Here is a 24,763-nt window from a genome sequence, read left to right on the forward strand (position 1 = left end):
GCCCTAATGATTTTGCACCCCAATAGTGACCTCTCCTCTCCACAGCCATCATTCTCATAATATGGGCAATATCCCGGGTTAGACGATCCAACACATTTGTGGGGTGTCGAGGTGAAGGCAGGGGAGGAAGGGGTTGGGGAGTCCAGGGGCTTAATGCAGCATTAGCAGCATTAGTGCTGGCATTGACTGATGCACTTGCGGTATAGTGAGGTAGGGATGGGAGCTGAGATTACATCACCGCAGTTCCTTCCAACAGCTCTGTGTCAGCAATCTTTCCCACAACTTGCTCAATTTGCTCAACCTCCAAGCTTTAGCCAACGACAGCCTCAGGGAATGATTTAGGGAAGTAGGCAGTGATCCTGCTCTCCCCCCTCAGTGTACAACCTTGTGACTCCTTTAACCTGGGGTACAAAGAGATTTCAAGGTTGTTTTCAGCCAGTAAAGTCATGCTAGTCATACCGCTTGCCCAGTTTATACCCCCACGTGATCCTTATAATCCTGTCACTCCTTCTAAATGAGAAGGGGGGCCCCGGGGGGAACGCGAAGCGTTTCCCCCCGGGGAGTTTTTTGGCGATGCACATGGCCAGCGAGTGGCCGTGGGGCAGAGCGCCTCCTGGGGGGGTATTTAAGGGCTCAGGGAAGGTTCGGGAGGCAGGCGACAGTTAGGACTGGATGATTGTCCTGTCGCCTGCTCCCGAGCCTTCCCTGATTGGGGCCTAACGAGGTGTTTGAGGTAGGGGATAGGGGCTAGGGGGGAGATAAGGGCCGAGGGAGAGTGTCGGCGGCGACGGCGCCGCATATAAAAAAAAAAAATAAATACAAAAATAATTGATTAATGAGGGCGGGGGTCGCGGGCCCCGAATAGTCGGGGGTACCGTACATAAGGTACCCCCCCCGCCCCCTCCTTACCGAAGCCGCCGTGTGCGGTGTCGGCGTACAGCAGTGAGGGGGCAGAGCGGCCCTCTTAAAGGGACCGCTCCCCCTGTTATGATCCCATTGAGTTTAAGAAGGTACTGCGGTGCGGCGTTGGGGCCACTAGGGGGGGGGGGCGGTGGAGCGGGGTAGACGGAGTGGGGGGCAGTAATAAAAAAAAAAAAAAAAAAAAGAATTTAATAAAAAGAAAGGGAAAGCAGGAATAGGGGGTTTAAGGAAAGGAAGGGGTTTTTGAGCAGGGGGGTGGAGGGTGGGGGGGGGTCCTGTGGGCTTTTTTTTCGAGCGAAGCAGCTCGTAAGGGAGTGGGAAAAGGGGGGGGCTATCCGGGTGCAGGGGGTGGTTGGAAGTGGGGGGGGGGGTATAAAAAAAAAAAAAAAAAAAAACTAGTTTCAAAGCTAGCATTTTTTCAGTTTGGGTATTAGGTCCATGGGTAGTTTTGGCTCGGGGGCTTAGGTTTGTTAGGTTCATTTGCAGGGGGCATATATATTGTGCACAATCAGATTAGTAGTGCACGATGGTGGGCCAGAGAGCCGGCAAAAAGGGGCGGGTTGATGCGGAGGCTCTGAGGGAGGTTTTGGAAATAATTAGTTGGGCATCTGGGGCCCAGTGGGAGAGGGCAGTGGGGGAGGTCACAGGCGGAGAGGCCATGGGGGGGGGGAGATAAGTGGTGGTAGGCCGCAGCGTAGAGCAGCGGCAGATGGGGCTCTCGCGGCAATGGTGGCCTGCACCCCATCGGCGGGGAGAGGGGAGGTTTGGGAAATTAGGGGCGGAAAGCGAGAAAGGGGATAGACAGGAGGGCGGCAGGGGGAGAAATGATTTCGGGTCATGAGGTGGCTCAGAGGAATAAGAAGGGGGCAAGTGAAGGGGTGCAGAGGGGGGTGACAGGGCAAAGTGGAAGAAGGGGTAAATACCTGCAGAAGAGTGCAGGTGGAGAAAGGAGGGAGAGGTCCCCTTCAAGTGAGGAGGTTTGAGTGGGGCGCGGAACGGCCCCCCCGGGTAGGAGGAGTGAGGGCGGAGGGCGCTGCGCAGCCCCCGCTGGTCAGGTGGAGGGTGAGGGTTTCAGTACGGCCCCGCCTCAGTCAACGCAAGGAGAGCCTAGAGGGCGCAGCACAGCCCCTAGCAATGAGGATTCCGGGGTGGAGGTCGGAACGCCTCGCCTGAGAGAAGAGGACCAGGCAGGGGTTCCCACAACTCCGCTGAGAAGAAGTCAAAGGAGCGGCGGGGCGGACGCCCCGGGCTCGCAGGAAGATCATCAAATCATCCCGGGCAGGAGCTCGCATCCACAATGTAGGAGCCCTCTAAGAATGGAGATGAGGAGCACCGGTGTGGACGCCAGGCCGCAGGTGGCAGGTGTGGAAAGAGGTGAGCGGGAAAGGGAATGGTCATCTGCATGGCAGAGAGGGGTTACAAATAGGTGGACAGGGGAGGAACGGGCTGGTTTCCAAGGTGTAAGGAAGGAAGTTGGTGTGCAGGCCATTGGAGCCGAGGGGGTTGGAAAGAGCATTTGCTCAGTGGAGGTCCAAACGGACAAGGTGGTGGAGACATTGGTGCTCGAAGTGCAAGCCGGAAAAGATAAGGAGTGTGAAGTGAAAAGAAAGGAAAAAAAAAAATGGCCATACATGGGGATAACAAAACCATTGGGGGCGCATTTGATGGCAGCGACCAGGGAGAAGATTCAGGCAGGGGAATTTGTGGATGTCTTTAAATTGCTCCATAGGGAAGTGAGAGCAAAGGAGGGGTCTAAGGAGGAAGAGAGGGAACTGGCTTCACGCCCAAGGGTCCCGGTGACTATTGAGTGGACGTCGGCGTTTATTATTTATGCCAGTGTGTACTGTGAAAAATTCCCGGAGCGTTGCGTGGCCCTGCTTAAATGTATGGATGTAATTAGGAAGGCTTTCACGAGTTTTGGGAGTTTTGCCTGGGTACGCTAGGATGAGGAATTCAGAGCGAGAATGGCGGAGGACAGTCAGGCGGTCTGGGGGGAGATAGACATGGATCTTTGGCTGCAATGGATGGCTCCAACGAGGCCTGCCCCGACATTGCACACAGCAAGTGGGCTGCCTGTGCCTTCCCGGCCCTTTCATGGTCGCCCCGCCCATGAGGGGGTGGGGGGAGGAGGCGGAGGACAGCCCTCAGCTGCATGTTGGGCGTTCAATAAAGAAGGCTGCACGAGGTGGATGTGCAAATTTAAACACGAGTGCAGCAGGTGTGCGGGTCGGCATCCGGTTACAGATTGTTTTCAGGCAGGGGACAGTGGGTCAGGGCGGGGAGCGGGGCAAGGAAGTGGGGGGGAAGGACCGCATACCAGGTAAATTGGGGTGTGCTGGTAGGTCGGGCTCAGTTTAATGTAAAAGGAGGGGGGGCACAAGGTTTGATGAAAGATTGTTGGGGGCAACTTAAAGGGGGGCAGGAGAAGGGTGAGGAGGAAGACGCGTAGGTAGGGGAGGGCCGCAGGGGGGATGTAACGGTGGTAATTGTTAAGGGGAGGTAGCTGTCGTTTGGAGGGCATGGACGACGGTGGTGAAGCCCTCACGCTTGCCGCACGACAAGGTGAGTAGGCTTCAGGCTGCATGGACGGAGGTGCGGGAGCGCCTCTGGTGCAGCAGGGGGAAGTGAGGAGTTGGGTCTGCATGGACGGGGGTGCACTAGGGCCCCTGGTGCAGCTAAATTAAAAAAAAAAAAAAAAAAAAAGTGGAACAGAGAAGCGAGGTGCCGGAAGAGGAATTTATGTGTAATGGTCGGCATGGACGGGGGCGCAGGTTTGGCCCCTGGTGCAGCGGGGGAGAGGAGTAAAGGAAAAAAGGGGGCCTGCATGGACGGGGGTGCACTAGGCCCCCTGGTGCAGGTGGGAAACAGGTGGTAATGGACGCTAGTAGCTTGAAGATGGTGATATGGAAGGAACTGCATGGACGGGGGTGCAGGTTTGGCCCCTGGTGCAGCGGTGGAGAGGAGTAAGGCAAAAAAGGGGCCTGCATGGACGGGGGTGCATTAGGGCCCCGGGTGCAGGCGGGAAAAAGGTGGTAATGGATGCGAGGAGCTTGAAGAGTTATATGGAAGGGACTGCATGGACGGGGGTGCAGGTTTGGCCCCTGGTGCAATGGCGAGAGGAGGAATAAACTAAAGGGCCTGCATGGACGGGGGTGCACGTGGGCCCCCGGTGCAGGGGGGACAATGCAGGAATGTAAAGGAATAAACTGGGGCACAACAAGTGGAACAAATGGTTTATTGCTTGTAGGGGAGCTGTCTGCGACTTGTTTTTACGTGGTTATTGTTTGGGGGCTTTCAGGGTTTTTATGTTGGTCGGGGGAAAAGGGGGGGTAGGGGGACTGCAGTGGGAAGATGTTCAAATTACAGAAGAAGGTTTAGACATCAAGATGAAGAGGTCCAAGACGGATAAGAAGGGAAGGGGCTCTTGGTTTCGGTTGGGTCGTGGGAGCAAGGTTTTATGCCCAGTTCCAGGTGCTAGGGGTATCGCGGAAGGAGTTGGTGGCAGTGGGAGAAAAGGAAGAGGATTTCGGGACTCATTACTTTAGGATGGGCGCAGCATCTGAGGGTACCGGGCTGGATTTTTCAGAAGACAAGGTGAAAAGATTGGGACGTTGGAGGTCTGGGAAATATAAGGGGTACGGCAGGGAGTTTGATAATGGGGATGTTGAAAAGGTGGTTAGGACTTTGTGGGCCAACTGTTGTTGAAATATTTTGGACTTGTCAGTGATTTTGTATTTTCTTTTTCAGATGCTGCGCGAAAGGAAGGGGAGTTGGCGCAAGTTTTGATTTGTTGGCCATTCAATTGTTAAGTGGGCTGGGAAGGAAGTGGAAAAAAGGGGTTGGGAAGGTAACAGGGGTGCAGTTACAAGGAAGTGGTGGTGAGACGGCACGGGTTGGGGGGCCTGCGGTGGGATCAGCTGCTTCCTATATTGGCAGGGATGAGGGAACGCTTGGGGTTCCAGAGGTGGTGATTCGGCATGCAGGGGAGAATGACCTGGTGAGGGATACGGGTGGCTCTTCTTGTTTCTGGGCTGGGAGACCGGGTAAAAAGTTTGAGTTAGAAAAGTTTGGGGGGGGGGGTGGGGCAGAAAGAACTCCTCGGGGGAGGGTTTTTCTGGTGCCGGGGGCATGGCCCCTTTTGATGTGGGGGGAGGGAAGCACAATGGGGGAATGACACGGGAAAGGATGGGGTGGCGCTGTTTGCACAAGCAGGTCACCCCGGGGGAACAGGTATTGAGCCTGGAGGGGCATGGCCCCTGGGAGAAAGCGGGACGCCTGGAAAAGGGGCAAGGAGACGGTAGGATCCAAGGGATCATTAGGGAGGAATTGGGTTATTTAATTATTTAATTGTTGGGGGAAAATGAAAATGTTTAATTTATTTAAGTGGTGGTTAAAATATTCCTTTAGTTTGTTAGGCCATGGAGCCAGTTAAGCGTTTGATTGTAAGCTTTGGCCTGTCACATTAAAGCGACCTTTTCCACTTTTAAACGAGTCTGGGTTTTTGTGCATTAAGCCAAAAGGGGGGCCCCGGGGGGAACGCGAAGCGTTTCCCCCCGGGGAGTTTTTTGGCGATGCACATGGCCAGCGAGTGGCCGTGGGGCAGAGCGCCTCCTGGGGGGGTATTTAAGGGCTCAGGGAAGGTTCGGGAGGCAGGCGACAGTTAGGACTGGATGATTGTCCCGCCCTCCCACCCCTTTCACTTCGTTAGGTTAGTGTCTGGGTATGTAATATGGGGGGGTCCATTGTTCATGGGATTATGCAGGGGGTTTTTTAGATGACAGGGCGGGTTCATGAGTTTTGGGGTCTGTTAGGAAGGTAGGGTTGGTAGTTTTGTGTGACAGGTCAGGGCATTGTGAAAGTGTGTGTAATATATGTTGCTGATGTGGCAGGTCAGGCTGGCTGCAGGTCATAGGAAAGGGGGAGTTTGGTGTAGAGGGGAGTTTGAAGGGTGTTGAAGTGGGTCGGGGCGCGGGGGCATGGCCCCTTTTGATGTGGGGGGAGGGAAGCACAATGGGGGAATGACACGGGAAAGGATGGGGTGGCGCTGTTTGCACAAGCAGGTCACCCCGGGGGAACAGGTATTGAGCCTGGAGGGGCATGGCCCCTGGGAGAAAGCGGGACGCCTGGAAAAGGGGCAAGGAGACGGTAGGATCCAAGGGATCATTAGGGAGGAATTGGGTTATTTAATTATTTAATTGTTGGGGGAAAATGAAAATGTTTAATTTATTTAAGTGGTGGTTAAAATATTCCTTTAGTTTGTTAGGCCATGGAGCCAGTTAAGCGTTTGATTGTAAGCTTTGGCCTGTCACATTAAAGCGACCTTTTCCACTTTTAAACGAGTCTGGGTTTTTGTGCATTAAGCCAAAAGTAATGCGGTTTGCACCACCACAGAGGCCACTGTTCATTCCACACTTTGTTCCAAGCATTAGTGATTGTTCGCAGTGGGGAGTGACAGGGAATGTAAACGGGAGTTCAAAAGGAAGTGGGGACGGGATAGCTCCACAAAATTATGCACACTCTGAACTTCTGTGTTCACCGCTGCCCAGTCCCTCTCCAGATCACTCACCTCGCTCGAACACTGGCTAACAGTGGCCACACGCTCTGCCGGCAGAAGGGACTGCCTTCATTAAGGATAAAGCTGGGCCATCAATCAATATCGAAGCTGGATCAAAGTAGGATCTGTCCGTAACCCAACCACAACCTGACTACAGCATGACTGCAGTCCGGCAGCACTCACGCCAGCGCTTCATGCCAGGGAATGATCTTATACTCACCCTTTCAGTTTAAAGGACCAGCTGCAGTTACAGGAGCTCAAAGCAAATCAGCAGTCTCTCTGCACTTCACAGCATGACTTAAGTTTTGGAGATGCTCAACCTAAACAACAGAGGATTGAACAGAGGCATGGGAGTCACGTCTCACTACAGTGAACATTGAAGGGTATCCCGTGGTTTTTCCGACAGTATTTACTTCAAAAACACTTTCGAGCATTATAGTGGGCTGTGGATGAAGGGGTTTAAAGGGGTGGGGAGGGGATTGGGGTAGGGATACTAGTGTAGGTGAAGGAGGGCCCAAATTGACAAAAATAAAATCAAAGTGATGTTTGGAAGTAAATGACTTCGAAGTAATTACTGTCAGCACAATCACATTGAACCGTTTGAACTGAGCCCATCAGGCAACACAGTAAGTGAACACTGGTAATGCATTAAACAGTTTCATGTAGGTGCTAGGAATTATACCACTTTGGCAAGACATAGAAATCACACAGCATTTACACATACCTAAATCAGTTGACAGTATGCACACAGTGACCATCAACAAGTGCAAAGCAAAGTGCAATTGTACTAGAAACCTTGCTGTCTTCCTGCAGGTGCCTTGCCAAGTCACAGAGAGTTATTCTAATTGCTTGCACCTCATCTTGAAGTTTATCTACAAAAAATGTACTGGTGCACGAAGAGCATGGACAAATTCAAGGTAAATTGCAGTTGTAACAGACATTGTGCTATCTTCCTGCAGGAGCCCTGCCAGGGAGAGAAGTTTACTGCCAAATACTTACAACTGTACTTGAATCCTCTCCTTCAGAAACTGCATTGGTGTGTGGAGCACGCATGCAGACAAGTGCAAGGCAAAGTGCAGTTGCAGCAGTTGTCAGCAGTAGGAGCAGGTGGGTGAACACATACTTTGTCATATTTCTTTATTGATGACCCACACATGTTACAACCCCTTTAGCTACTAACCTGGCCCTATAAGCCTCACAATTGTTGGAGGGGTTAATCATTGAAAGTGAAATGGTTTTAGCTTCTGATAAAAAACAAAGTCTAAAACTGTGGACTTTTTTCTTTTCGCTTCTGAAAAAGAGCGTCATGCTTCCTCAATCCTGGCGCCTCACTGATCATGTTTCCCTATTGAAACCCCTTCAGGTGTTTTCCCATACCAAGATGGCGGCTGTACGTTTACCATCATGTAATGGGATCATCACGCATACGTGCCTCCAGCAGTCCGGCTACCCGGAAATAAGTAGAGCTCTGGTATTGCACTCCTCGCGTTGCAATTGTTATTCATTGCTGTACACTAGTTGCCTGCCTATTTTCCCTTGCCCGGCTTCTTGTCCTGTGTTTTCTTGAAACCTTGCTTTCTTGTGGCTCTCACTCTCTCCTGGTTCCCGCACCGCCTCCCCTTGGGCTGTCAGCGTTTTCTCCATCACGGGTTCGCCCGTGTCTTCTTTCTATTCCCTTTTTCCCCTGGACTCGGGAATTATCTGCTGTACTTCTTAAGGATTGAATCCACCACTCATATTCCCGGAAAATCAGAACCAACCATAACTCAGCTCAAGGAGTTTTCGGAGAAACGACTTACCTCGAAGGCTTCTCTTCACTTCAGGTTTTTTTTCCCCCTCAAGTTTTTTTTCCTGGGACCTGGATCTCTGAGTGGCCACGGTGCCCACCTGTTCTTAACTACTGGGTTGCACAGTGGCTACCTGGAAGGATAGGCCTTACCTCCTTGCAGCAAAGTACACCAAACCTAAAGAGTCCCCTGGTAAGATTGGAGATTCTCATAGTCTCAAGGAGAACTTGTCTTCCAATGGCAATGAACGTATTCTGCCATTTGTAATGAAAACTATCTCTGCAAATGCTCCTGTAGACAAACAAATCTAGATCCCTTTGCTTGTGATTTCAGTCAATGAGTGCTTTAATCTCCCTTTTTCAGGTATAGCTACCAAGGATTGTGACTCTCTAACTCTGCATGCTACTGCTGTTGTAACATACGTTAATATCCCTAAACAGACTGTTTCTAAAACAGTTGCAAGCAATATGACTCCCTCTGTGGGTTTTTACTATGCCCAATCTCTGCCTGGTACAGATTTACTGTTGGGGATGGAATCTGTGTTAAAATCATTAGATTCACTAGTTTTAAACTGCCAGAATAGTTGTTCACTACTCAGTGATGTTCCATGTTTGAGGTTCGTTAAATCTAAGGACATTACTCAAATTGAATTTATTTATGATAGTAGAGTGGATCTGGTTGTTTTGCATTTGTCCTCACATATCATCTATAACATGAAATTATCTATATTTGAAGCATTTGTATCACTTGGTTATGATGTATTTCCTTATCAACAACATTTTAAAAAACCTAGTACATAAGACATTAAATGAGGCCCAAAAGGGTCTGCACCCTATGCCAACTAATTTAAAAATACACTGGATTAGGAGCAGTGCTCCACAAATATCAGTAACAATTTTACAAAACCAGCATGATAAACATGATATGATGGTTGATTTATCTTGTCTTCCCCTGTTGCTACACAGTAAACATGAGGGTAAAACATTAAAATATCGTATTTAATAACTTGCTATCTGTACTTTCCTGGAACTCTAGAGGCCACACACCACCTATTCACTTAATTTATATCTTTTTCCTGTTCACAATTTTTTTTTTTTCCGGAAGTGTGGCTTACTGATTTTCCTTATTTAGATGAATTTACTGTTTTGCTACAAACATCAACGAAAGGCTCCCTATGCATACCCTTTGATGGGTTAACTATTTCTGTAAGAAATAGCCTGGTAGCGACAATGTGTGGAACATTGCAATGCTGGTGTCATTGTACATGTCTATTAATGGTTGATGACCCTAAGACAAAGTATATCTTGTTAATAAATGTATACAGGAATACTGTCATTATATTGGAAGATACATTGTTTGACACCATGAATGATGATTTGTTACACTGGAAAATGAAGCCCAGTTCTGACAGGCTAATCATTGCTTGTGATTTAAATAGCTATTGACCAGAAGAACGTGACTCTGATGGCTGGAGAATGTCCCTGGTCTGTTTTAACCCAAAATCAAATGGATCGATCACGAGGGCCCACTGGTGGGAACTGATGCACACCTGGAATCTGAAGGAAAAAAAAACTAATGGCTATGTACTCAGTGTTATTTATAATCAGTTTACCTAATATAGAGGGACTAGTAAATCCAAACTGGATTATATATATACATTCAATGAATAAACTTTGTTAAAGGGACGTTATGGTTCCAAGTAAAACTGAAAACCCCCTGAAATTCGCCAGTTATGGTAAGCTAAGCAACCATAACTCATGCCACCACGGTGCACTGCTAAAACGAACACCTAGGACATCAAAGATGACATCACAAATGTCATTGATGACATCACTGATGACATCACATGTGCATTTACCTTTCATGAAAAGTCTGTACAAGGGATTTTTATTGTAATGTTAATTAAAAAAGTGTCAAGGATCATTGGAATAAATATCATGAGGTACGTGGTGCATTAAGTAATGCATTAAAAAAATAGCATAGTATTATGAAGTTTTTTCCAATATACTAAGGTACACATGTAGTAACATAGGCATAGTGTGCAGCAGACATGATGAAGATGCAATATTAATAATCTTGCCATGTTAAATACTAAAATTATAAATGCTTTCTTATTAGAGTCTGGCATACTGTGAAACATGTAATAAGTACCTAATCAAACCCACTTACTACATTATTGCATTACTGCACACAAAACACAAACAGACAACAACCCATACAAATAGAGTATATACAGGGAAAGTAAAGTAAACAAAAAAAGAGCAGTATTACCCGACAATCTTCATAACCTAACTGATTATCTTCATGCACAGAAATTATTGCTCTGCTTCAAAGCTACTACTTCCTGTGGGATGTACTGACCCACTAGGCTCTGCCCTGTGACATCCCTGTGTGCTGGTGGCACCAGAATCAGTAAAATGACCACAAAAAGTCCTATGCGCGCTAAACCTATGAAAATTGCGCCGTGAAACCGGAAAAGATGGCCAATCTACTTTGCCTGGGTCAGTGGTGGAAGGAGACCACACCGCTGAAACCTGTCACTGGGATGCCCACCGAGTGAACATGGGAACTGCATGAAAGGACGCCCAGAAATGGCTCTGAATCCCTTTTCCTTGGTTGCTGAAAATACAAAATAATGGTTCCAACATCAGAAAATATCCAACATCCTTGCTGGGTGTTACCCATCACTTTATTTAAGGAAGAAACATGAGCGCACGATGTCAGGAAAAGCAGAATCTATCATCAGAATACCCACATTAAAAAGTGTTTTTGCCTGTGAAAATCTGTCACAATATAGGTGCAGTACCACCGGCCGCCTGTATGACAGCTGTCAGTCAATGGTATTAGAACCTTAAACTTGTGCAGTTAAAATCAAATGGTTGGAATTAAGTGACTTGCTATCAAAAGTAATATAGGTTGCAACTATTTAATCTCTATGTTTTAAAGGCTGGAATGAGAGTTCTGTTTGCCTGTTTTAAAATTATACATTTATTTTAATCAAAGAAAAAGTTAAACAAAGTGATTTTTAAAGTCAGCCTGATGCAGCCAAAACTACAAAGCAAATTCCCCAGCTTGCCCCAACAAAAGGCCCTCTTCTGCTTCCCACCAAAAGGCCAGGAACTTGCATTCAGGTGTTGATTAAGTCAGAGGAGTGGCACTGCTGCTGCTCCTGGGAGAGGCAAAGGACTTCCTGGGCTGAAAGGGATGTGCAGATTGCAAGTGTCAACAGGAGCCCCTGCCAGAGGAAGGGGGTGGGGATTGCTCTTGAGCCACCAGAAACTTTGGGGGGCGGAACAGACAGTTTTGTTGATTCTTAAAGCACAGAAAGTATATATTTTAAAAGGACTAACAAGGGACTGTGCGAATTTGTAAAAATTGCAAAGTTACAGTATTGTTAATGTGAACATTTTGGGCACGTTTTAAAAGTACTCAGAACTCTATGCTATGTTCAGTGACATAACTGCAGAAATTGTGGTTTTGTAGCAATTATGTTGATGTCAGAAGCATGAAACTTCATATGATTATGCCCAGATATCATGCGCACATATTTATAAATTTGTGGACAAATCCAACATTGGGTCCCAGACCAAAAGAACGAAAAGTTGCCAAAACCAGACACAAGCTCTCACCGCGACAGGGCTCGGATGAATACTTGCTCCACAAAATATATGATATAGATATGCTATTGACATCAAGTTTGTAAAATTGTAAATATGTTATGAAAAGTAGATTTCATGTGCAAAAACAAAGGGGAGGTTTTCCCCTGGATCATAAAACACATCGTCATGATGACACTCCGTTTTCTTCTCCAATCAAGGGAGAGAAAAGACCTTAATCAATGGACTACCTAGGGGGTGTGCCTAGGAGAATTCAGCATACCCACCCCTTTAGGAAATACATAAACAAAGACAGCTTAGGACCTGGTCACCTTCACCAACCAACCGATTGCTGGCAGAGCACTTTGCAAGAGAAATCCATATTCCAGATTCCAGACTCCAGAACTTTGAAAGCAGAAAGGCCCATTTCCTAAAATGAACCATTCACAGCTTGGCCTTTAAAAATCCAGAAACCTGATTGTACCCCAGACCTCTAAGGGGAACCAAAGAACAGCCTGGCTGTGCTGTGTTGCGCATTTCCTGCTAAGAATTATTGCCAGAATTCAAAGAGCCAACCCTGTAGAGCAGCGCTGTGACCAGATAGCTGTGAACCAGAACCAGAGCCCATGAGATCCAGTCCAGTCGCACCGTGCGGTGTCCAGAGTGCCTTGCTGATCGCTGACCAGACCAGTCTGGTGTGCTAGCAGTCTGTCCCAGAAAGTCTCCCTGACCAGATCCCTGACGGGTCCATTCAAAACAGTGGTAGTGAGTAGCCATAGCATAGGATTGTCACTAGCATATGTATTGTCCATAAGCCATCCCTATCCAAACCCATTCTCTATTATATCCAGAACTGTACTGCTAGAATATTTTGTCTTGTCTGAACTCTCCATCTCATTCCCTATTGTCCTTTGTAATAGTAGTGTTAAAATCATCTTTGCGCTGATATATGTTCTGAAGAAAGGCGAGCGTCTCGGCAGTTTGCATCTTCATAGTCTACCCTGGTGTAAAGAAACCTTGTTTGTAATTTTAAAAGCGCATCTTTTTTTTTGCAAATTTGCCTCTTTTTAAAAAAAGAAAAAACGACCTCCACACAATCCCTTAATAACTTCTTCACCGTTTATGCTAGAAACGAAATGTAAGCGTCTACTTTAAGCTAACATCCTAAGCTTTCCTTATAGCTTTTCCGCAATCGCGCTTACCGCATACGGAAAAGTTTGCCACAAACTTTTTGGTTGGCTCAAATCCATAACGTGTGAAATAGCTGTTCATTGCACCCGACCTCAGAATTCAGTTTTCAACTTGCTACTTACTCTATAATCATTGCTGGTGTTAGTCTGATACCATACAAATCGGCTCCCACTAGTATTGAAACAATTTCAGTGAATGAAATCCATTTTCAGTGTTTTTATCATTCATGCAAAGCCAACTTTAAAACCATTTTTGACAAGTTTGAAATCATTCCTGTTTTTCTCTGTGTTTGCTGGAAGGAAATTGGGATTGATCCTATTTTGTTGAATTCTGTATTCCGGAAACCTGTTTTCTGTCCTTCCATCTCTTTATATTGCATATTGTGGGGATTGAGTAGTGTGCAGGGGGAAGAGTAATCACATTGCATTTTGGTTGAACCCACACAAAAGTATTATTTTATGCTGCATTATTTCTCCTATTATTTTAGCAACTTAACCATAACTACACAGCCACTACTGTGGCTGTGTAATTACAGGGCCTGCAGTAGCGGCCCTGTAGTTATGGTTAAGTTGCTCAGCCCATAGGAAGAGCACTTTTTAGGCGGCTTATATCTTCATCACCCCCCCCGGACGAATCCTTACATATTTGGCCCCATCACATCGACCCTCTGAAGTTTGGTGAGGTTTCGTCAAGGGGGGTTGGCAAAGTTATCGTGGGGATCCCAACATTTTTGTTTTTTCCCATAGACGAAATGGAAAACATTTTTTGCTCATGTCTCCAGCTTAAACCGCTGGACGGACTTTCACCAAATTTGTGGCAGGAGCAGCGGCTTGGTCCTGAAAGCATGCTTTTGTAAATTTGGTGTAAATCCATTCAGTAGTTTATTTTAAAACGGGCAACAAGTAGATAAAAAAATGTGATATCTGGGTACACTCCGAAAACTCACTTCCCTGTTCGGTCTGCGGACGGGCATCCCATTGGCCTAGATGGCGACGCAATGTCTGCGGACATTGGACGCACCCAGTGATTGGATGGTGAAAAGTGTGAAGTCTGTCAGATTTAGAATGAGTGGTTCTCCAAGTGTGTCTTGGCTTCCTGTAAGTGAAGGTTGACTGCCCTCATGATTGTCTTTGTGTAGATGAGCTTCAATTTCTTCCTCTTATTGGCATTCATTGTCCAACCTTTATTTGTACTGTTTGAAATTGACATTTGTTTTGCTTCTTTCATTTGCTTTAAATGCAGCTGCAAATGAGTCACCTACTAATTATTTTTCTTTTCACCAAGGTTTAAAAAGTTGGAGTAGAGCCATGTAATACAAATCTCTATGTTGTGGAGTTTTAAATGACAACTTTACATGATTAATTAGACTGAGTTTGGTTAGCCTCATAAGCTTCCTTCACATTTTGAGACTGAATATTTTCCAGTTGTCTCATTTGGTGTGACATTGTTTTTGTAGGTGTAGTTTTGGGCAATGTCCTAGAGACACTTGTTTTCCAAAGTAGTACTTTTCATTGGGTAGTATGGGTCAAGTAAATTGTTTTTTAAAATGCCTTTGCTGTTGGGATCATTGAAGGAGACCTCAGACGGCTGGCTTATTGCACTCAATAGTCTGCCGATTGTTTGAAAGTACTGCAATAGTATGTGTACAGAAGTGGATGTGGCCTCAGGCGGCTGGCTTGTGTGGGTTGTGGCCAGTGCGTAGATTGTTGGGTACATGGCTGTGTTATGTTGCAGTGGTTGTGGCCAGGGCCTAGACTCTTGGGTGCATGGCTGTAGGCTGTAGGCTGTCGGTCATCCACCCAAGAGTCTAGGCCCAGGCCAAAACCACTGCAACATAATATAGCTGTGTAGTCAACATTGTGATACTGATATATGGAGTGCACAAATTTGTGTACAGAGTGCAATGTGCAGATTGCAAGGAAGTATGACAGCAATAATTGTATACTTATTGTTTTATTGGTGAGGGTCTATGCAGTTGATATAGTATGTCTAGAAAAGTGTACAGGGCCTTAGGTGGCTGGCTTATTAGTTTGAAGAGTGTGCTGACTGGTTGTACGTACTGGAATACTATGTGTACAGAAGTGTACAGGGCCTCAGGAGGTTGGGTTATGTGTGTGGGTTATGACAGTGTATAGATTTTTGGGTGCATGGCTATATTATGCTGTGGTGATTGTGAGCAGCTATTAGACTGTTGGGTGTATGGCTGGAGGCCATGTACCCAAGGGTTTGTGTATTGCCTGTAAGTAGTATAATAGTATATGTACAAACAGGGACAGGGTGTGTATCAGGTGTATCAGTCCTTGTTGGACTGTCTTGAGGTTCTTGGGTGTACTAGATTATATGCAGTGGGATGTAATTGTGCTAGCTATTATAGTTTTAGGTGTATGGCTGGAGGCGATGCATAAAAGAGTCCAGGAGTGTGTCCATTGGTTGAAGTACTGTAATGGTACGTGTTGAAACGTGGATAGGATTTCAGGTGGCTGGCTTATTGGAGTAAAAGGATTAGTGTGGTAAAATATTTTATTGTACCGATCGTTTGTTATAAGCGTACGTTAATCAATTGTAAAAATGTTTTCTATGGATCTTACCTTAGTTTTCTTCACTTTTACAGGTAAGAAAAAGAATGTGTTGGGAACAGCCATCTTGTGCTAATCTTATTCGTGGATCAATCGCCCTACGTTTAAGGGAGCTTGTGGCATTAAATGAAAACACGCACCCCCAAAGCTGACATCAGTTGTCCCAACAATCTGCTCCAGCTATTCTTGTTATGTTCCTGGCCAGTGTAGTCAAACGTGACACGTCATCAGCCACGCCCGTTGAAACGGAGATAAACACAAGATAAAAACTGACATGCTCACACAAAGAGTACCTTGTCTGCCTTGCCATAAATAGAATTTGTTTAATGAATATTTCAATAATACATCAACAATAATCTGCAATGTTGCAAGTGCTTTTATTTTTCAAAGAAAGTTCACAAGAAATTATAAACTCCAGGAAACGAACATTTTTTTAATTTTGCGAGTAAATTGGAGTTGACAATGTTTTTTGTCCTTTTGTGTCCTTGTTGTGCCATATGGCACATTGGGAAAACAATTCAATGACCGCCCTTGGTGCTTCGTGTGGGAGAAGACAAGTCTTTTTTGCATTTTAAAAGGTAAACATTCTTGCTTCTCCGCCTTCTTACATCATGAATGCTGACATGTTGCTCCTTATTGCCATAAACGCAAAGGAACATATAGGGCCATATTGATCGTCCCACAGAACGCTGATCGAAAAAAACACTGTTTATGGTAATCCTCCAGTGTGGATTCCAAAATTCGTCTGTTGGCTTCTGGAAGCAATGACGCAGACAGTATGGTACAAAGTATCTGCGAAGAAAACACAATAGAAATACATTTCAATTGCCGTTCTTTATTTTAATATAACAAGTTACTGTATAACTCCTAACTCTTTGAAACCTAATCATAAGCACAGCATAACCAATATTTAACAAACAAGTGAAAACAAGGTGTTCTACTTGAGACCACAAGTTGCGTACAATTTGAGCGCTGTGAAGTAGGTTTAGCTCCCAATGGGATGGAGAACCAAATGGAGAAAACGAAGAAGAAACTTAGCAACCATTCAGCTTGAACCAAGGACCGATGTCATTGTAATGAAGCTTGCAAGATTACTGTTCGAAAAGTGATCAGAGTGCACACAGACAAAGTTTACCCCACTGTCCATTAATTATTATCCATAGAGCACCGCATTCTACTCGTTTTTAATACCAATAAAATTGTTATAAAAACTTCAACTTACATAATTTCGGGAAATTCCATGCCTAGATTGTTTCCAAGAGCAACCGCTCTGTACGATGTATCACACACTTTCACAGTGTCTTGGCGGTACATGTCCGTTCTCATATATATTAAAGTAAACTTTTTTTTTGTCTATTTCCCAAAATCTATGTCTTTCGAGCAATTGATGCGTAGCGTCCAAGGCCAAATTACAATAAGGCACTTGTCTTATTCAGAGGCAGAGACATTTAGGTTTCGATTTCATCAAATAATGCAGGGAGAAAAAGGCATTGAGGTGGGATACTGTTAGCATATTATCATGTGTTTCGCAGTGTAACTTGTGTGAGTTGGATAGACCTTAGCATTAGCTACATAGAAAGATGACCGTAACTTACACATGCTGCAATGAATAGATGGATGAACAAAAAAACAATTGAAGACTTTGGCCCAGTATGCAATACTGTTATGTGCAGTGTCTTACCAATCAACAGGGTGTGTTCAGATACTGTGTGTGACACACTCTGTGTGTCAAAGGCTGAGCATACCTGGGTGTTAGGGCCATTTTAAGCACTTTTGGGGCCCTGGCCACAGACAATTCTGGGGCCCCCCTCCACCAAATCAAAGGAATTGTGTCAAAACTTTAAAAAAGATTACAAGTGGGACATGGTTTTCAAATAGTGTTTCTATTAGAGATCAAACGAGTAAAGCTGAACTTTAAAACTTTTAAGAGTGCAGCAGACTTTAAAATATGCTTGCCCGAGTCCTGCACCATCTGGTCTACTCCCTTCTGTCTCCCACCCCTTCCACTGAAATGGTCTACATAAGAAGAAAGATGAACTATTGGGCTAAACGATGCCACCGGCATGTGAGGAGGCAAACCTTACAGAAGACTGTACATTTACGTACGAGATATTAGATGAAGAGACCAGGATTACTGTATTGTGTGCTAGTAAAGCCATGATACAAGGACAAATGTTTTGGTTTGAAATGTGGATACTTATTCATTTCTTGGACTAACAGTTTATGCTCATTGATGGAGGTGATTACTTAGGTTTTAGAACACCCGATCTGAACAAACCAATTTCTAGACCTTCGCTATAAGGATGGCATGTTTGCTTTTATTGCAACCCCTTTCTTGTGCAGGTACATTGCTGATAATGTCACCTGTTGTGCTGCAAGACCAAGTACATATGCAGGCAGGTTTATAACCTTCAAATATAGGAAAGGCTCAGCCAGCCTTGCTGGAATGTGCTATTGTAATCTTGCATAGGAACACACATCTGTGCAATGAGTATTTAACACTGAGCTGACTTCTGCACCATAGTGGCACTCGAATTACCGATTTCCATTTTAAAATTGTCTATTGTACATGATCAACATAATCCCCAATATAGCACAGAGAACACAGAAAGAATTACATGATGAATTGATCGAGGCAGAAAGTACTTGCCAAAACAGACAGGCAATAGGTTTAGAACCTCAACAGCATGCCATAATATAGCCTGATGTGTGCTATTTAAGTCTGGCGAACAAAGGAATCTTACTTCTTTAGATCAGGCTGCTTTATGGGCCTCCCCTCCCACATTGAATTCGAATTCACATTGAATTCACGTTCAATTCAATGTACAATTACAGTTTCTTTCGCATTCAAATATAATTTTTGGGCATTTATAATTTGGCATTGATAACACATCCAGATGTGAATGTAAACACATTTTAAAGAGAGCTACAAATAATTTGAACCTGCAACTATGCTTTACGACAAGTTCGGATTTTGGAGGACAAGGCCTGTTTGCAATGTTTTATGGCATTTTATGAGTCCTGGAAACAAATTCAGCTTCCAGTCCATAGGTATGTGTGGCCAACACAGTCAATGGGCCTCATTACGAGTCAGGTGGTACGGAAATAACAGTGGCGGTAAACCTGCCGCCACTGTTGTTTCCGGACCGCCTGATCTTGAGTCCTGCAGGCGGGAGGTGGCATTCCCGCCAGGTCTGACCTGGCGCGTTTAACACCACCCGCCTGCAGTCAGACGTGGAAACACCGGCACCATCACGAGATGGTGTCGGTGTTTCCACTTCCCTATTCCCATGTATTTTACGGGACTCCATGGGAATGGGGATTTACCGAATTCCGCCTCCGGAATTCTTGGGACACCAGAGTCATAATGTCCTGGTAATTCCGGGAATCACGGAGGCGGAATGGTAATACGAGTCCGGCGGTAACCTGCCGGAATTTCCAGCACGGTTACCGCCAGACTCGTAATGAGGCCCAATGTCAGATCTTTGACAAATTCAAAATCCATTTCTTGTCTATTGGCTTGACCACCCATTGTTTGCTTCGTTTTCTAAAGGCCTTGTAGTAACGTGGCAGCCACAATTTTCCTGAAGTTCTTGAATGATTCCTACTGACGTTATTGTTATGAGCCAGTATGCTAATCTCGTTTTCGCATCCAAACTGTGTATGCCAAAGTGCAACCTTTTGGGCCTGTACTTTAGGCACATATTACATAACAGCTCCAAATCTCCAGTGAGACAGAAATCGTGAGTCCCTTCCGGTCCTTGGAAAGTGTTTTATTGTACACTATCTTTTCAATGCTTTGTGTGGAGGTGACCATGGCACCAACCACTTCTTCTTCCGTTCCTCCTCCCTCGCCAACGGTCCATGTGCACATTTGTGGAAATGTTGGTTTTCTCTCCATGAGTGTATGTTGGTACAATGGTGCATCTTGAACGCCATTTCTCAAGTAGAATTTCCACAGATCCATCACAAGTTTTGGCGCTCCACCAAATATGGTTGCTGATGGACTGACACCTTTTCTCAAGGTGTTCAGAACCTGGTTTTTCCCAGTAGCTGTAATTATTTTATTGATTGCTTTAGCAATGTGCCATACATCAAATTGATGCTGAATGTGTAGAAACTGCTCTCGCATGGCCTTTGCTATCGAAACGTGCCTGTTTGATGCCTATGACATGTATTTGCATTCCCCTGGATTGCAGAAGTTGAATGGATTTGATGAAGCAATGTTTCTCCATGGAAACAGAGGATGAACAGTCAGACACCTGCAGCACAACAGAACTCACCATTCTTTTACTTTCCATGTCCACAAAGTGGTAAGTGCAGTACTTTTGCGGAAAATCCTGGACTGTCACACTGTTCTTCGCCAGCTAGTCAGAAATGTTTGCTAGAGAATGTACTGTCCACTGACATCTGTTCCACATTCCAAGGATGACTAATAGCATGGAATAAGAATTCCCTTTGGTATTTGTAGTATTGCCTTTTAGGAAGGAACTCAAGACCCACAAACTGACAAAAACTGTAAATCTTGCTGAAATTCGATCCGCTGAACAATGAAGCTGCTGAACAAAGTAGATTCCCAGTTGACACTTTGGCGAGCATCGGTAGAGCTGACCATGTGAACGTATTATGGCGGTGGAAATAGGTTGCTTGGATTTTCAGTTTGGTGTCTTGTAATATGCGAGACATATTCACCAATTGCTCCCGCATATCTTGGCCCCGATTGTATGTTCACATTTGAGTATGTGTACATTCTCTATCAGGAAGCTGTCAAACACAATGTACTGGGCTGAGGGGGCTGGGTTATGTTTGTGGGTCGTGGCCAGTGTACTGATTGTTGGGTGCATGGGTGGAATCTATGCAATCTAGAGTTCAAGAGTATGCTCATAGATTGAAGTACTGTAATGGTATGTGTACAGAAGTGGATCGGGCCTTAGGTGGCTGCAGAGGTCGAAGCGGTCGGGAGCGGTCGGGAGCAGTGCTCCTATACTTTTTATTTTTAAGTTTTACCGTTCCTATACTTTTATTTGAAAAAAACGTTCTGGAATGGTTTAGTTTTAAAATACAAGTGTAGGAAGAAGTTGAAACTGGCACTTCAGTGCACTGCACTGCACATTCCCATAAATAGCAGGTGTTTTTCTTTGGGGTTCTAGATTGTGTGTTGAAGGGAGCGCAGCAGCGGGGTGTATGGAGAGCGGGACAAGCCAGCAGGGAACATAGTTCCACTACTTCTTTTCATACACCACTGGGTGGCTGGCTTATTGGAGTGAAGAATGTGCTGGCTGGTTGCACATACTGGAATACTCTATGTATAGAAGTGGACAGGGCTTCATGTGGATGGGTTATTTCTGTGGGTTGTGGCCAGTGTACTGATTGTTGGGTGTATGGCTGTGTTATGCTGTGGTGATTGTGATCAGGTAGTAGAGTATTGGGTGCATGGCCAGAGTTGATGTGTTGAAGAGTACATGAGTGTGCCCACTGATTTGAAGTACTGTAATGGTATGTGTAGAAAGGTGGACAAGGCCTCAGCCGGTTGGCTTTTTGGACTCAAGAGTGTGCTGACTGGTTTGCACATATTGGAATACTATGTGTACAAAAATGGACAGGGTCAGAAATGGATGCATTCTGTGTTTGGGTTGTTGCCACTGGGAAGATTATTTGGTAGCTTACTGTATTATGATGTATTGGTTGCAGGCAGTTAGTGGAGTCTTGGGTGCAGAGGCCATGCATCAAAGAGTTTGTTTATTGTCCATTAGCTGGAAGTACTGCAATACTATGTGAACTGAAGCGGATAGGGGCTCAGGTGGCTGTGTTATGTTTGTGGTTTGTGGTAAGTGGGTAGATATTTTCATGCATGGCTGTATTATGCTGTGGTGGTTGTGGCCAGGGTCTAGAGTATTGAGTGCATGGCTGGAGGCCATAGACTGTAGGCCATGCACTCAAGAGTCTAGGGCCTGTGTACAAGCACCAAAGTATAATATAGCTATGTATTCAACATTGTGGTACTGGTATATGGATTGCAGAAATATGTGTACAGATTGAAATTTGCAGATGATAAAAAAGATGACACCAATAATGTTATACTTACTGTTTGTATTTTTGTATTGTTGACGCCTACACAGTTTTTGTGCATGGTATCTGGAAATGTAGGAGTAATCGTTGTTTCATTCTCTGTGATAAAAGAAAACATAACATGTTAGTGTAGGTACTTTCCTATGTTGTATTGCATTGAATTGCAGACATTTGTATACTTTGTGGACCCTCATAATTAGTACTTCATAAGGACCATGCTGTAAACAAGAGTACTGTTCAATCTGCGCAGTTCTTGTGTTTGTTCGCATAATCATTGGGTCTGTAGGAGAAAAAAAATCCATGCAGGAGTAAAAGAAAACCTTGTATGTTCATTTGTTGTTATGTTGCACAGTCTGTTTTAGTGACGTGTGCATTAGTTACAGCAATGTTTTAGGTGCACTTTTGTAGTAGGAGGAATTGAAATGGTGTATGATTTTTCTTTTGGAAGTGGTGGTCGTATGGTTGCAGGTAGATAGCAATTGGCATATTCCAACTGTTTATCTGTTTTCTCTTGTTAGCAGTATTTCTTTATGTGTTTGGTTGTTGTTGATGTTTTGTAAGTACATGTGTTATACAAGTACATGTATGTATACAAGTACACATGTAAGTACTGTGTTATTGCACAGTTATATTGCAGAATTGTGGGGGGAGTTAGATACCTGTTGGCGTATTCTAACTGTTGATAGTTTGGAAGTTGTTGAGGGTATGTTTGTAGCACTGCGGTTGCTGAAGGTTGAATTTGACAGTTTGTGTCATATCCCACAGAAGGAGATGGTCATTGTGGCGCCGTTGGTCCCAATCACGGGTGGCGGCCATTGTTTATCCCAAGATGGCGGCGCCATCCGAGTGCAGTATTCCAGCCTTGCAAGGGATGCTTGCAATTATGGCTCCACCCCCTCAGCAAGGATCCGGTTATCTTGCGGCAGGCACAACGCTCGAGTGCGTTGCTTCTCTCCCCAGTCAGCGCTTCGTAAGTTCGCCCCTAGGCTTACTCTTAATTGATTTCTCATTGCACCTTGCTAATACCTTCCTCTGTTTCTGTCTTTTAGAAGCCTTCTTGTCGTATTCCAAGGGCAGAGATTCCGCCTCCTAACCTCTGTTTTCGAGTGCCAGAACGGCTCGAAACAGATCCCTTTCGTTTCAACTGTAACCGATTCCAACCGCACCGGTCTGAACACTTCGCATACATTGCTTCGATTCAGCCTCTTCACTCATTTCCCGACTGTGTAATTCAGAAGGTTTTTCTGCATCACAATTCGAATCCGCTCTCAGGTACCCTTCTCTCCTTTTCATCTGTTCCTATTTCATTTCAGAAAGGTCAGCCTGTTCTAAATTCAGGTCTTTCATGTTTCCTTTACATCTCATATTAGATTCCCGAAGTTGCACCACATTATCCACGAGTTCTCACTCTCGGTGTCTCATAGAAGAAATCCGAACACATGCAATCCTGAGACATTATAGGGCAATCTCCTTTATAACGGGTAACTATTTCGCAACTGATATTCTGCTTCTACTCTGTCTTTCAGTGCAAACTTACCATTCTCTAATCTATGCTTTCGTTATTTTCTTTGTGGTAGTTGCATTCAGTCACCTGGAACTGTGCTAGAGACTCGCCCTATCCTGCTCACAGAGAAGACGTCCCACAACTGAGGCGGTCAGGGTTTTCTTCCCCAGAGGGTTTCCCTGGGGAGTTCATTCCTTCCTGTTGCAATCTTTCACGGGATAGGAAGAGATTCCCCCGGGGGGGCTTCTCATACTCAACACATTCGAGCTACTGGATCAGGTCAGTGGGTGCATGTTTACAGGGAACCATTATTATTCCTGGAAATTAAAAATGCTAGAACAAAATAATATAGTAAGCAACACCCAAAAGAATTATAATAAGGGATTTACCTTAGTTTCTTTTCTATAATTACATTCTGTTTCCAGGAATAATTATTTTTCCCCTTACGCGCTCACTGAAATGGATCCGGCTCAACAACAGCAATTATTGGCGGCAGTTCAGTCCCTAACGGCCGAAGTCCAGGCACTTAAACAAGAGAATGCGGTGTTACGGCAACACATGGGGAGGTCCCCTAGTTGTTCCGAACTTCCTCCTGGACCTTTACCAGGGGGACGTTTTGATGGAGACCCGCATAAGTTGAGAAAGTTTTTAGAATCTTGCACAGTGCAGTTTAAATTTAAGACTGCATTTTTTCACACTGACAGGGATAAGGTGGGACACATGATTGCTCACCTTACCGGTCCTGCTCTAGCCTGGGCTACCCCTTTAGTTACTTCAAAAAATCCAATTCTGGATTCATATCCTGCCTTTGTTAATAGTCTTAAGACCATGTTCGGGAGGCAGGAGGTCACAGTGTCAGCTCAAGAACAACTATTGGATTTTCGTCAGGGTTCTTTGGATCTCTTGGTCTATATTACTCGCTTCAAACAATTGGCAGCAGGAACATCCTGGGCAGATGACGCCTTGATTACGCTTTTTAGGCTGGGTTTAAATGAGGAACTAAAGGATGAGGTCTCTAGAGTTCCTCGCCCGCCTAATTTGGCCGAATTAATATCGATGGTTATGCAGATGGACTACAGAATTTTGGAAAGACGTCAGGAAAAGAGACGGCAAAATAATTTTCTGTGTCAGCCTGACAATTCAATGGTCTACCCCAAGGGAAACTTCTCTGACGAACCAATGCAGATAGGTGCAGCTCGTGGTCCTTTATCCGCTGAGGAGCGACTTCGACGTCGCACCTTAGGGTTATGCATGTACTGTGGTTCCAAGGAGCATTCTTTACAAAATTGTCCGATCATTCTCTCTCGGAAGCAGGGAAACGCTCGAACCCGACCGTCAGGGGAGCCGCGGTTAGGGAATCAGTGAGCGGTTCCCCTTCTTCCTCCATTTCATCCCACATTACAGATGTCCCTGATACCCCTATGTTGGTTCTAAAGGTTACCTTTTCTTGTGATTCCTTGGGTTTAATTGAGGTTCCAGCACTGGTGGATAGTGGGGCAGCAGGTAATTTCATTGACGATATTTGGGCGGCCAAATTTAGAATTCCTCGTTCTTCCAAATCTATT

Source organism: Ambystoma mexicanum, chromosome 2q (genome assembly GCF_040938575.1).
Source record: "Ambystoma mexicanum isolate Mex_15411 chromosome 2q, UKY_AmexF1_1, whole genome shotgun sequence".
NCBI classification, from domain to species: domain Eukaryota; kingdom Metazoa; phylum Chordata; class Amphibia; order Caudata; family Ambystomatidae; genus Ambystoma; species Ambystoma mexicanum.